This window comes from Carcharodon carcharias, chromosome 1, assembly GCF_017639515.1.
Source record: "Carcharodon carcharias isolate sCarCar2 chromosome 1, sCarCar2.pri, whole genome shotgun sequence".
NCBI lineage: Eukaryota > Metazoa > Chordata > Chondrichthyes > Lamniformes > Lamnidae > Carcharodon > Carcharodon carcharias.
In genome coordinates this window covers 41,959,145-41,974,246 of record NC_054467.1, presented here as the reverse complement: position 1 = coordinate 41,974,246, position 15,102 = coordinate 41,959,145, and positions in this window count along the sequence as shown.

Below are 15,102 nucleotides of genomic sequence, written 5' to 3'. Positions count from 1 at the left end.
AGCTCTTCCACCCCTCTGCCAATGACCATGGCATCTGATGGGGCTGCAATAACTGGGGAGATGCAACCATGTCACTAGCTGCACCCTTCCATGCGGGGCCAGCACAGGCTCCAATGGCCAGAGGACGGCCGCCAAGGTCATCAAGGCCAACAGGACAGCAGAGTCAGCAGGCTGCCTCCAATGCTGCTGTGAGGTGGTGGGCGGAGTGGGGGGGGTGGGTGGTGAAACAAGATGCAGCACTCACAAATGTAAATTTAAGGTACCATGAGCACAAAAAGGACTGTTCATGGGTGATCTTCTGTTCTTCCATGTTGGCTGGTGTGGCCATTAATACCATATATAGCTCTGTTCATTTGATGTGTCAAAATGATATAAATTTTGCTTTTGTCTTAATGGCCTGAGTATGCTTCGCTTGTTTTGCAGGTACAGGGCATGCCAACATCTAATGATAGATGAGAGTGGCTTTAAACTTTATTGCACAGGCACTGAGTGGACTTTGAGGTCAAAGGAAAGGGTCATTTCAGACATCCAAGATGGAGACGGCACCCCTGGCATGAGGTGGAAGCTGATCTTTGGTAGCCTAGCTGAAGGAGCATTGGATCAAGCTGGTGTACCTGCCTCTCTGAAGGATCCAGAGATGTGCCTCCATGACCTCAGCATTCTTCTCACCGTGTTCGTCTTGACTTACCACTGGATTCATCCTCTGTGGCCTGTGGAGCTGCCTCTAGATCCTCTTCCGCCAGTGGGTCCCCCCTTCCCAGAGCCAGATTGTGGAGAGCGCAGCATGCAACTACTATCAGTGACACCCGCTCTGGGGATATTGTAGTGCTCCCCCTGAATGGTCCAGGCATCAGAAGTTTCAGAAGACCTATGGTCCTCTCTATCACCGCCCTGTAGAGGTATGACTCCTATTATAATGCTGCTCTGCCTCTGTTCTTGGATAGCAGAGAGGTGTCATAAGCCACCTTTTCAATGAATACCCATTGTCACCCAGCAGCCATCCATCCAGTTGAGCTGGATCATTGAATAGTCTTGGCACCTGTGAGTGTCTGAGGATGTAAGCGTCATGGGAGCTGTCAGGGTACCTTGCACAGACTTGCAGAATGGTCACAAACTTTAGCTTGTGGTCACAAACTATCTGGACGTTTATCAAGTGGAAGCTCTTCCTGTTGACAAAGGCATCCGGCTGATCCACTGGCGTCTTGATGGCCACATGTGCGCAGTTGATTGCACCCTGGATGCAGCTATCGCTGCAAGCTCTCTGGCTCACTCTGCCTGGCTGGCCTCGTCCATTCAGAAATGAATGAATGTCATTGCCTACCTGAATAGAGCATTAGTCAGTGGTTGATGCAACTGTGGACAGCTGATTGGGACACACCACAACGATCCCCCACTGAACCCTGGAAAAAGCTGGAGACATAGAAGTTGAGGGCCATTGTGACCTTCAGAGCCACTAGGATGGGCTGTCCACCCACACAGTTGGAGGTGATGTCAGGCCCAATCATCTGACAAAAGGAGGTCACAGTCTCCCTAGAGTGGGGGAACCTCCTTTAGCATTGCACCTGAGGTAGCTGCATCACTGCCTGTAAACCCTGGTAACAGGACAGTGATGTCTTCTACAGACCCTTATGCCTTGGATTACCTACTGGGCCTGTGTCCCTTGTGCCTGCACCTCTCACCCCACAGGTCGCTCCCCTAGAAGCTGCATAGGGACACCTGCGCTCCTCTCCCTTCTGCCACTCTCTTCCTCCTCAGAGGAGGTGCCACCAGCAGCGAGCACAATTCCCACTACCAGGATAACAAAAGGCTGTCTGATACCCGGGAGGGTCCATATGGTCAAAGTTCTTTTGGGGGTCTTAGAGACACCGATGAGTCCTGAAATGAAGCCTAGAAATGCTTAGAATGAAACTCAGAACAGAGATGATTCTGTCAAGTTCAAATAATCAACCAGCAGCAAACTATCTCCTAAACTTCTCACTACCCACGATGACAATGCTACTGACCCTTTTTATCCTGCCCTTGGACAAGGTTTCGTTAAAAGTGGGCTGCCTGCCTGCCCATTTTGCCCGTGTGATGAACGCGAAATTGCATGGGCAATGTAAAATTGAGTACAATTGGCTTTTTAATGGCCTTAAGTGGCCTTTTAATTGATGGTGGGTATGGCTCTGACACCTGTACGTGCCCGCTGACATGAAGATCGCCCGATGTCATCTTGTGCTATTTCACGTCCATTCAGGTCAGGTGCGCGCCCACCCACGAGATGTGAAATTCTGCCCAAGTTCCAGAAATGAACTTTGGTGAGATGAAGGCTGAGGTAAACCTAACTCAGTCTTTTGTTTCCACCCCTCCCAATTACCTTGTCACCACATATAAAATTTGGGGAGATGTTATGGGGTATTTAGAATATTCTACTCAGGACAATTTGTGCAGTTTTTAACAAATTTTAACAATTCTAACAAAATTGTTGTAACAGCGTTTTGTCATTGCCAACCTACACCCTCATCATCAAATTCTGGTCAAGGATTATCATATTCTACAAATAAATTTGACTAACATGTTTTGCTGTAAGGAGGCTTCACAATGTCACTGAAGAGGTGATTCTATGTGCATTGTTGCTCCCAGGCAACAAAAAACTAACAAAACACAAGAGGGGAAAGAGAGGCAATAGGAAGTGTTTTCCTCCCCCATGTTCAGGTTTTAAATTTTACTAAATTACTGTTAATAAGAATGGGTTGTGGAAGGAAAAAATCCTGGGATGGTTTAAGAAATAGTTAGAAGCTGTGAATGAGGGGCTATAGTTTGTTGCTAGGTGTATTTGTTCAATGTTTCCTCCTTATCTGTATCTAACATGATCTTATGAAGCAGACCTTTTTTAAAAATCCATTCACAGGATGTTGGGGTGTCGCTGGCAAGGTCAAATTTATTGCTCATCCCTGATTGCTCTTGAGAAGGTGGTGCTGAGCTGACTTCTTGAACCATTTCTGTCCATGTGGTGAAGGTACTCGCACAGTGCTGTTAAGGAGGGAGTTCGAGGATTTTGAACCAGCTATGATGAAGGAATGGCAATACATTTTCTAGTCAGGATGGTGTGCCACTTGGATGAGAACTTGGTGGTGTTCCCATGTACTTGCTGCTTCATACTTGCAATGTAGAGGTTGAAGTGTTTGGTAGGCACTGTCAAAGAAGCCTTGGTGAGTTGCTGCAGTGCGTCCCATAAATGGTACATACTGAGGCCATTGTGGAGGGAATAAGTGTTTAAGGTGGTTGGGGTGCCAAACAAACATGCTGCTTTGTCCTGGATGGTGTTGAGCTTCTTGAGTGCCATTGGAGCTGCAGTCACCCAGGCAAGTGAAGAGGAGAATATTCTATTGCATTCATGACTTGTGCCTTGTGGATGGTGTAAAGACTTTAGGAAGACAGAGAGTGAGTCATTCACTGCAGAATACCTTTGATCAGTCTCTGACCTGCTGTTGTAACTCTTTTGAGTACAAACATGTTGCCATCTGTTCCTATTCAGATGAAGTTACATTATTTCATAGTTTGCCATTGTGAGATTTGAACTCTTGATCTTGGGGTTACAAACCCAGTACCATAACCACTTGGCTATTTAGGCCAAGCACCTGCTGTTGTAGGCACAGTTATCTATGTGGCTGCTCCAGTTAGGTTTCTGGTCAATGATGAGGATTCAACAATGATATTGTCATTGAATATCAAGGGAAGGGAGCTAAACTCTCTCTCTTGTTGGAGATGGTCATTGCACGGCACTTGTGTGCTGCAAATGTTACTTGGCACTTAACAGCCCAAGCCTGAATGTTACCCAAGTCTTGCTGCTTGTGGCCGCAGACGACACATTTACCTGAAGAATTCCAAATGGAACTTAAAGCTGCGATCAGCAGAGAACATCCCTGCTTGTGATCTTATAGTGGAGGGAAGGTCAATGATGAAGTAGCTGAAGATGATTGAGCCTACAACACTGCCCTGAGGACCTCCTGTAGTGATGCCTTGGGGCTGAAATGATTGACCTTCAGCAATCACAACCATCTTTGTGCTTGGTATGACTCTAGCCAGTGGAGAATTTTCCCTCTAGTCTCATTGACATTGATTTTGCTAGGGCTTCTTGATGTCACACTCAGTGAAATGCTGCCTTGATGTCACTCTCATAAGAAATAGGAGCTCCTTGAACCTGCTCTGGTATTAAATAAGATCATGGCTGATCTTCAACCTCAACTCAATTTTCCCACCTAATGCCCTTGTCCCTTAATTCCCTTAGAATCCAAAAATCTATTGATCACAGCCTTGAACATACTCAATGACTGAGCAGCCACAGCCCTCTGGGATAGAGAATTCCAAAGGTTTACAATTGTCTGAGTGAAAAATGTTTCCACATCTCATTCCTAAATTGTTGATCCCTTATTCTAAGACAGTGCACCCAAGTTGTAGACTCTGCAGCCCGGGGAAACAGCCTCTTCTCACCACCCTGCCAAACTATCTCAGAATCTTATATGCTTCACCTCTCATTTTCTGAACTCTGTAGAGTATAGAGCCATTCTACTCAATCTCTCCTCATAGAACAGTCCTCACATCCCCAAAATCAATGTTATCCTTTGTGGCACCCCCTCAAAAACAAATATCTCCTTCCTTAGGTTCAGAGGCCAAAACTGTACACAGTGCTCCAGGTGTAGTCTCATCACACTCCTGTACAACTGCAGCAATACCTCCTTACTCTTGTAGTTTAACCCCTTTGCAAGAAAACATATGTTTTTCTAATTGTTTGCTTCACCTGCATGTTAACTTTGTGTTTCGTGAACAAGGACATTAGGTTCCCTCTGACCACTAGCATTTAATAATTTCTCACCATTTAAAACATACATTGCTTTTCTATTCTTTCTACCAAACTGAAAAACCTCATGCCATATTGTCTTCCATCTGGCATTTACTTGTCCACTAACTTAATCAATCTACATCAATTTGCAGACACTTTGTGTCTTCCTCACAGTTTACTTTCCCACCTAGCTTTGTATCTTCTATAAACCTGGATACATTACACTTGGTCTCTTCATTTAAGTCATTAATATAGATAATAAATAGCTAAAGGTCTAATGCTGATCCTTGAAGCATCCATAGAATAATAGAATGTTTACAGCATTGAAGCATGCGGCCCATTGTACCTGTACCAGCCCTCTGCAGGAATAATTCATCTCATGTCACTCTCTAACCTTTTCCCCATAGCGCAACATATTTTCCCGTTCCTTCATGTTGCCATTGCTTCTTTTACCAATTACCTTAAATCTGTGCCCTCTGGTTCTTGATCCTTCCATCAATGGGAGCAATTTCTCTCTATCTACTCTGTTCAGATCCTTCATGATTTTGGATACCTCTGTCAAATCTTCTGTCAAACTTCTCTTATCCAAGGAGAACAGTACCAGCTTCTCCAATCTATCTATGTAACTGAAGTTCCTCATCCCTGGTACCATTCTTGCGAATCTTATCTGCACCCTCTTATAATGCCCTCACGTTGTTGTGGTGCCTATTAGTAATAACCTGCCACCTGAAAATGGCCCACTGATTCCTTCTCTGTCTTCTGTCCTTTAACCAATCCTCCGTCGATGCTGATATATTACCCCCAACCCCGTGTCTTTATCTTGTGCAACAATCTTTCATATGCCTTCTTATTAAATGCCTTTTGAAAATCTCAATATACTACATCCACTGGTTCCCCTTTATCTGTCCTGCTAGTTCATCCTCAAAATCTCTAATATATTTTCAAAACATTATTTCCCTTTCATAAAAAACATTTTGACTCTAGCTGCCTAATTGTATCATGATTTTCTAAGTGCCCTCTTATTATTTCCTTAGCATTTTCTGATGACTGATGTCAGACTAGCTTCCTGTTTCAAGTGTTTTCTCTCTCTCTTTTTTTGAATAATAATGTTGCATTCCAATCTGCCAGGATCTAGGAAATTTTGGAAGACCACAACCAGTGCATTTACTCTCATCTCACCTCTAGAATTCAGCTCTTTTGTCCATGCTTGGAATAAATTCTGGTATAGGTGGAACCCAACTAAGTATGGGTGAGCACATTATTGATTAGTAAGTGCCACTTGATAATAATGTTGATGACACCTTCCATCATTTTGATGAGGATTACAAGTAGGCTAATGGGAGAGTAATTGGCCAGATTGGATTTGTCCTGCTTTTTGTGGACAGGACATACCTGGGCAACTTTCCACTTTATTGGGTGCATTAGAGCAGCTTGTCTAGATGCATCATTGGTTGTGGAGCTTTCAGCCATAGCCTTTGCCATATTCAGTGTGCCCAGCCATTTCTTGGTACAATGTTGAATGAATTGAATTGGCTGAAGGTTGGCATTTGTGATAGTGGAGACCCCAGGAGGAGGCCTAGATGGATCACCCACAATTGGTGACCTACATTGAAGGCCCCCAGTGCTGTTTCCAAGTGATGTTCAACATGCAGTACTGATTCATCAGTTGAGGGAAGGTGTTAGGCGATAATCAGCCGGAGGTTTCCTGTGCATGTTTGACCTGATGCCATAAGACTTCATGGGACCCAGAGTCATTGTTGAGGACTTTCAAGGCTACTCCCTCCTGACTGTATACCACTCAGATACCCATTCTGTCAGCAGGGTTGGACATATCCAGTGATAGTGATGGAGAAGTCTGGGATATTCACTGAAAAGTATGATTCTGTGAGTATAACAATGTTACTTGCATGGACTGTGAATCAACTACCCAAATCTGGCAAAAGTCCCCAGGTGTTAGTGAGGAGGACATTGCAGAGTTGGCTAGGTTGGGGGTTCCAGTTTCGCACACTTCTGCTCTTATCCATTCCTCTCCCTCCTACAATAGGATTCCCTTCTCCTCACCTTCCAGTCCATCGGCGTCCCTATTCAATGGATCTTCTCTCTCATTACTGCTGCCTCCAGCATGTCAGGTGCATTACCAACTAAAAGGATCCATCAATGGATAACTTTAAATTCTGCAATCAAATACTCCAACAGGTAGATACACAAACATTCATCTTAAAAATTATCTTCAATGAGGATTCCACATTCAGCAGATATCATCCAAAGCAAACAAGGTTCTTGGATTTCTGAGGAGGAATCTTTGGTATTGCAACAAAAATATTATAGCTTACCAAACATTTGATCATCCAGTCCTGGAGTATGCAAGTTGTGTGTGGCATCCTTACATGGCACGAGATATAAGTAAGATTGAAGCAATCCAAAGGTGTGCTGCACAATTCTGGGAAATACACCAGTGTCACATCCTTGATCAAAGATTTGGAATGGGAATCATTGCAGCAAAGGAGGGAAAAAAAAATCAACTAACCATGTTCTATAAAATATGGAATGAACTGGTGGCAACTGACAGAAAGAAGTATCTGGTGCCCTCCAGCAACAACAAAACACGAGGGAAAAACAAAAAATGCTGGAAAAACTCAGCAGGTCTGACAGCATCTGTGGAGAGAGAAACAGAGTTAACATTTCGAGTCCACACAACTCTTCTTCAGAGCTGAGCCTTTGTGCTCAATGATCATCTTTTTCACTATGTAAGGAGCTCGGCCTCACAAGTTTCTTCAGGCAGAACTATTGAATTGGAAGGTGCTTAGTTTACTTCTTTGCTGTTGTTATATTGTAAATTTTTTACTCACTAATTACTGACAAGAATGCTTGATGAACTTTGGAATACTCATTTAAAGCACCAGTTAGAACCCAGATTTTACACTGAAAATGTAAAAGTTTATTTAATTAGAAAATAATTTTAAAGGGTTGAATTATTTGTTAACTTCTTGTGGGTGAGGAAAAATGTCTGTCAGTGAACCAGTAAATGTTACCAAGTTTACCACAATGGCTCTCAGATAATCTAATTATGTGCAGAGTTATTTAGTCCAATCATTAATCAAACTTAAGACTCCAAAAGTCTTCTATAGACATAAGTATAGTAAAAGGGAAGTAAATGAAACAATGGGGTCGATTCGGAATCAAAAAGGAAACACATGGAGGCAGAGGGCATTGCTGAGTTGCTACGTGATCGCTTTACATCTGTCTTTACCAGAGGAAGCAGCTGAGATACTGAATGGGCTAAAAAATGATAAAGGGGAGGTATTAGAAAGGTTGGATGTACTTAAATTTGATAAGTCACGAGAATCATAGATGGGGTGCATCCAAAGATTCTAGGGGAAGTAAGGTGCAAATTGCAGAGGTATTGCCCATAACCTTCCAATCCTCCTTAGATTGGTAATTGCAGAGGACTAAAGAATTGCAAATGCTACACCCTTGTTCATAAAAGGGTTGAAGGATAAACCCAGGAATTACAGGTCGGCCAGTTTACACGCGATGGTGGGAGAACTTCTATAAATGATAATCCAGGACAAAGTTAACAATCACTTGGACAAGTGTGGATTGATTAAGGAAAACCAGCACAGATTGAGATTTTTGATGAAGTAACAGTGAAGGTTGGATTTCCAAAAGGCGTTTTATAAAGTGCCACATAATAGGCTTGCCAGCAAAGTTGAAGACCATGGAATAAAAAGGACAGTGGCAACATAGATATAAAAATGACTAAGTGGCGAGAAACAGAAACTAGTAGTAAAATGTTGCTCTTTGTACTGGAGAAAGGTATATAGGGGTTCTTCAGGGGTTTGCACATGGACTTCTGCTTTTCCTGATATGTATTAGTGACTTAAATTGGAATTTTATGGAATATTTTATGGAATGAACTGGTGGCAACTGACAGAAACAAGTATCTGGTGACCTCCAGCAACAACAAAACACGAGGTAAAAACAAAAAATGCTGGAAAAACTCAGCATTCCTCCCAAACCCAGAGGCAGGATGGCAAGTGGGGAAAGGGGGAGCTATAAAATTGGGTGCCAGTGGCAGTCATGGGTTCAACCATGGGCCAATTGAAGCCCTTAAGTAGCCAATTAATGGTCACTTAAGAGCCTCCTGTCACTGCCTCTGGGATTTTACCCACAGTGCTGGAGGGTACTGGTAGCAACTGTCAAGCTCTGTGGCCGGGCAGGGCCAAGGGGGCAGTGCCTCTTTTTGGGGCCCGCTGTGCCCATGGGGGCCCCCTCCCAAGATATTTCCTCTCTATGTTTCCCCTTCCTCCTGCCCTGATCACCCAGACCCCCACCTGTTTCACCAGGGCCTGCCAGCCTGGCCTTGGTGAGACCCTGGACTTACACTCAGACAGACTCCATTGCTGCTCTGCCTACAGTTCCAGTAGTGGCCACTTCTCCTGGTGGCGCTGCTGGGATGAGAATTTCTGACCATTTGGTTGGCTTAGCTGTCAGAGGTGGGACTTCCAGATGAGAACAGATGACCTGCCTCAAGCCAATTAACAGCCTGATGGCCGCTAAATGTCTGCTGGGGTGGTGTGGGGTGGGGGGGGGGGGTGGGGTGGGGGGGGGTGGGGGGGGGGGGGGGGGTGGGGGGTGTGGTGGGGGGGGGGGGGTGGGGGGGGGGGGGGGGCGGGAAGCCTGACTCTAGCTTAAAATTCATCCTTTAGACTTGAGTGCATAGAGCAAATTTCAAAATTTGTAGCTGACAGAAAACTTGTAAGTGTTGTGAACAGTGTGACAGATAGTACTAGACCTCAAGAGGGCATACACTGGGGATGGTGGAATCGACAGCCAGGTGGCAAGATAAAATTTAGTGCAGAAAAATGTGAAGTGACGAGGAATGGACAAGGAGAGGCAATACAAATTAAAGAGTATAATTTTAAAGGGGTATAGGAACAGAGAGAACTGAGGTATATGAGTATAAATCATTGAAGGTGTAAGGGCAGGTTGAGTTGGCAGTTAAGAAGGCATATGGGATCCTGGGCTTTTTAAAATAAGCATAATGTACAAAAGCAAGGGAGTTATGAAAAACCTTTATCAAAAGATTGGTTCAGCCTCAACTGGAGTGTTGTGTCCAATTCTGAGCACTGCACTTTAGGAGGCTTGTGAACATTTTAAAGAGGGTGCAGAAATGATTTACAAGAATTGTTCGAGGGATCAGGAACTTGAGTTACATGGATGGATGGGAGGAGCTGGGATTGTTCTTTTTGGAGAAGAGAATGTTGAGAGGAGATTTGATATAGATGTTCAAAATCATGAGACAGAGTAGATTGAAATAAACTTTTCCCATTGGCAGAAGAGTCAAGAACCAGAGAAGACAGATTTAAAGAGATTGACAAATAGAACCAAAGGCAGCATGGCAAAAAACATTTCTCACAATGAGTGGTTACTGTGGGGACTTCTTTCCTGTTCTATTTCATTTTGTTACTTTAAATATAAGAGTACATTGACACCAATTGTAACAACCACAGAATCAAGTCTTTAATGAGTTCATGTTACACAATCCAACATGAGTACTCAGGTAAATCATATTACATGATTCTAATATGATTGCAAAACTCTTTTTGAGCTCATGATTCACTACAAGAACTTAGGTACATCACACTCCATTATTCAGTGTGTCAACAATGTACAGTGGTTCACTCAAAATTTTTTTACCAATTCTACCTTTGATCTTTACATTTCAAGCATACCGCCATTAAATCATAATACGTCAAAAGACATACAAAGTGACATTGAATATATCAACATGGAGCCAATAAAATGTATTTAACCCATCTCAACCTCTCCTAATCATTTTGTTACCATGGTTATATGGTCCGCTTAAGTTCTTCAGTTACTTTGGATGGAATTTTCCCATTCTTCCAACCATAGGTTTTGTGGTGGGTGGGAGCAGAGAATCCAATGGCAGGAAAAAAGTTGAAAACTGCTGACATAAAAGTACCCGTCAATGGTGGGTTAATAGCAGGTTGGTTATACTGCGGCCTAGTGCACTAACACCATTTGCATTCATTACTATCTCATGAATGCTCATTAAACCAGATGCTTGCCGAAATCTCGTGATGCCTTCCAATCTTGCGTCACACCAGCGGGAAATTAAAGTCGGCCTGAAACCCATTTGAAAAGGAGTGGCATGCACACATCAGACCTCAGTTCACTCGTGACTTCAAGGTGAGTGCAACATGCATAGCCTACCTGCCATAGCGCTATACCAGTTTTGTTGCAATGAATGCCACACTGCTGGGGCTGTAGAGTTGGTCTACTCCTGCTCTTTGCCTAAATTGTCCAGAAGGACACCACTGTGCTTCGGTACTCATGCAGGCTTCCACTTTCAGATTCTGACCAGTATTACGGCTGGGGTTAGGGAGTGCAGTGATCTTCTGCTCCTGATAGCTGACATCATTGTCCACAAGGACACCACTGTGAAGTGGTACTCAGGCAGAACTCCACTTTCAGAGATGAACATTTCGACCAGGGGTGGAGTGTGAGGGGAGGATGGGGACAACGAACACAAGGGGGACAAGGAGGAAAGAAGGCTGTGCAAGGGCTGTGAGTGAGGGAAGGGCAAACACAAGGTGGGCAATGGGGAAGGAAGTCTGTGCAAGGGCTTTGAGGAGGGGAAGGATGCACGATGGAAGGCAGAGGGGCAAGAAGGTGGAGGAGAATGGGGAACAATGGAAAGCAGATGGTAGACCAAGGGGTAGGAAGCTGGAACCTGACAAGGGTACAAGAAACGCTGACACTCAAGGGAGTCAACGCGATACCACATGTTTGACTGGAAGGGGAACACGCAGACTCTGGAGTTTAGAAAGGGGGGAATTGTTAGTGTGGCACAAGAGGAATGCATCACACAGAGACTCAGAAGATGGGGAGGGGTGGTTTCGGAGGGGACACTGTAGTCCTCAGTCATGATGGCAATGAGGAACTCTGTGAAAGTCCAAGTCCTTGTTCTGGGACTTGCAGGCAGGAGTCACAGAGTATAGACACTCTGTAGAGATGTAGAAAGTATCAAGAGAGTAGAGGCACTCCAGGGGCTATGTGGACCTCATAATCAAGATAGGTGACAGTCCAGGGGTGCAGCGGGCATGCAGCAGGAGGGATTATTGGGAGCATGGTGTACTTCAGCTACAGCGGGGCAAGGGGTGTATGCTCCAGAGGGAAAAAGCATAGCTTTGGTGTGCAGGGCTGTCTCACAGTCACAGTCCTTGGGCTTGGCTATCTTGTACTGGGCTGCAGATGGAACGGTGATGGTGACTGGAGGCATCTGCAGCCTGTAGGAACACAAATTTAAAGGCGGGAGGGGAATGTGAAGGTCTCCTGGGGGGGTGGGGGGGCTAACCTTGGTAGGTGACCATGCACACAGCCTCTAAACGGGGTGTGTAGAGGCCCACATTAGGCATGGGCATGTCTTAAATGATTGGCTCGACAGGGGGGAGGATAGGAATGTCCACCACAACATCTATGGGATCCAGTATTATTGGGGGAGGCTGGAGAACAACAGGAGGGAGTTCTACCTTCACATCATGAGGTTGCAGGTATATATCAGGCACACGGACAGTGAGAGAGGGAGCGCCAAATTGCATTTCAGAATAATAGTGGAGAACCACTATCTTGCTGCACCACAGTAATGGCACCGTATCAAATCGAAAGTACCAGTGAATCTGATCGGCAAGGTTCTAAGGCAATTTGGGAGGAGCGCACTGCTGGGCTAAGCGGCCTTTTCTGGGGCGGCCTCTAACTTGTTGGTGCTGCAAAAGTGAACATGAGTCTGCTTAGTAAGAAAGAAGAAAGCCACTGAAAGCCAATGCCTTCATTGGCACTGTTAAAGGGGTACTCAGAACTCAGTGGCTTCACATCACAGTCCCTGCATCTCAAGATTAACAAATAGAAATTTAGCATTTGGGAATGCAGGCAATAGTGAAAGAAGCACAGCCGCATCATATATGGCATTCCATCAATGAAGGCCAGTAACGTGTCTACAAGAATTGACATTCATAACGTGCCAATGGGCATCCACTCATTGACCATGAGCAACTAATTGGTCATTACTATGCCACATCAGAGATTGAAGCACTGAGCTAGGTTGGGTCACTCACCTTATTTACACCTTATCATCCCACGCAGGGCTCCAGATGTTACATATCTGGGATGCCATCTTGGTCACCTTGATGTATGTATTAGCATCTCAGGGACAAGGCTGCATCAGCCACCATGCAAATAGGGCAGGAAAAAATATAGACCCTTGCTATTGCCATATGTTTCATATCCTGAGCTTCACTTTCTTGACCCTTTACTCATTAATGTCTTCAATGTTTCATTTCAGAGAGAAAGCAAAAGCACAAATGGATCCAGGACTCAATGCTGCCTTTGTCAGGGTCCTAATGCAATGGAGGAGGCGAAGGAGGGAGAGGTGACACCGAGCAAAGCTCCACCAGCAGGAGGACCAGCCTGAGGGACATGGTCAAGCAGAGCCAGATTATGAACAGGAGGGTCTGGAGGAGAGACCCAAACAATGGAGGCAAATCACCAGACCTAGGACATACCATAGAAGAGTCTCCTATTTACAAATGAGTGAGAGACAATGCCAGGCATGTCTGTGCTTGTTCCAAGCTCTGGTACATCACATATGCCACATTCTTCGTAAAGACCTGATGCCACGTGGGGTCAGAGGCTATCCACTGCCAGTGGCTTTGAAGGTGACAGCAGCACTCAATTTCTTTGCTTCTAGGTCTTTCCAGGGATCATCAGGGAACCTGTGCAGCATCTCTCAGTCGGCAACACAGATACCTTTTACAGGAAGGCACATCATTTTGTCAGATTTGCTCTGGGCAAAGATATCCAGGCTGTGAGATTCACAAACTTTGCTGCCATCTCAGGCTTCCTAAGAGTGCAGGGTGCAATAGACTGCACCCATTTGGCTTTACAGGCTCCATGGCAGCAGGTCCTAGTGTTTATAAACCTCAAAGGCTACCATTCTATCAATGTAAACCTGGTGTGTGGTCATCAGAAGCACATAATGCACATTTGTGCTAGGTATCCTGGGAGTTGCTATTGGAGTTGGGAGATTTACATATCCTGAGTCACTCCTAGTGCCTGAGATTTTTGAGGGGCCTGTACATCTGCAGGGATAGCTTTTTGGGGATAAGGGGCACCCACTGAAACACTGGCTGATGATACTGGTGCATTGCCCTCAGAGTTGTTCCAAGGAGAGGTAGAATGCTGCTCACAGCTCCACACGCTCCCATATAGACCAGACCATAGGGCTTCTGAAGATGTGCTTCAGATGCTTGGACTGCTCAGGTGGCTCACTACAATACACTCCTGATAGGATTTCACACATCATCACAGTGTGTTGCACCCTTTACAATCTGGCAACGCAATGAGGTGATTCCTTGCTAGAGGGCGAAATGGAGGAGAATGAGAGCTCATTGGAAGATGAAGATCCGGAAGTCCAGGAACCTCAGGAGCCTGCTGAGGGCCAGTATGAACATGATAATGCCATGGAGGAAGCAAGATATGAGAGATATGTCCATGACATTTTAATTGCTGACAGGTTCCAGGAAGAGTTAAGTTAAGGGAGGGCATATGGCCACATCTCTCCTAGCCCTCAAAGTCATTTCCTTTCATCTCAGGGGATGTCCAACCACACGCACAGAAAACAAGTCCTGCATTCACATTTGCACATTCTTTCTAGGTCATGATCTCTGCTTTGTTGCGCAGTGCCCTGTGAATGCACTCACTCTGGGAACTGAGAGTCCACTGAGGAACAAGAGCGATGCAATAAAAGACTTGAAGTTTTCTCCGCCATATAATGATGCAAATACTATTGCGACTGAGATGAAGACATGGCTAGGGACCTCCTCCACCTGTGCATGTCTTTTCTTCTGCCATTACCACTAAGGAGACACAAATGCTGCTAGAATATCAATGTTAATGAGCTGCCTTCACTCAATGGTGCTTTTGGAGGAAGAAGGTTCAGAAATGCTTACATCACACACTTCAAATAAAGATTTAAACACATCTCCCTGATATAACACAAAGGCGTGGAGACTAGATCAAGTGAGGTTGACGTCACAGGAATGTTAATCTCATAGTGGGACACTATCACTGAGTGGGATGATGGCTAATCTTGACACCTTGACATTAGGGGAGGAGGTGGCATAGTGGCATTGTCACTGACTAATATTCCAGAGACCCAAAGTAATACTCTGGGGACCTAGGTTTGAATCCCACCATGG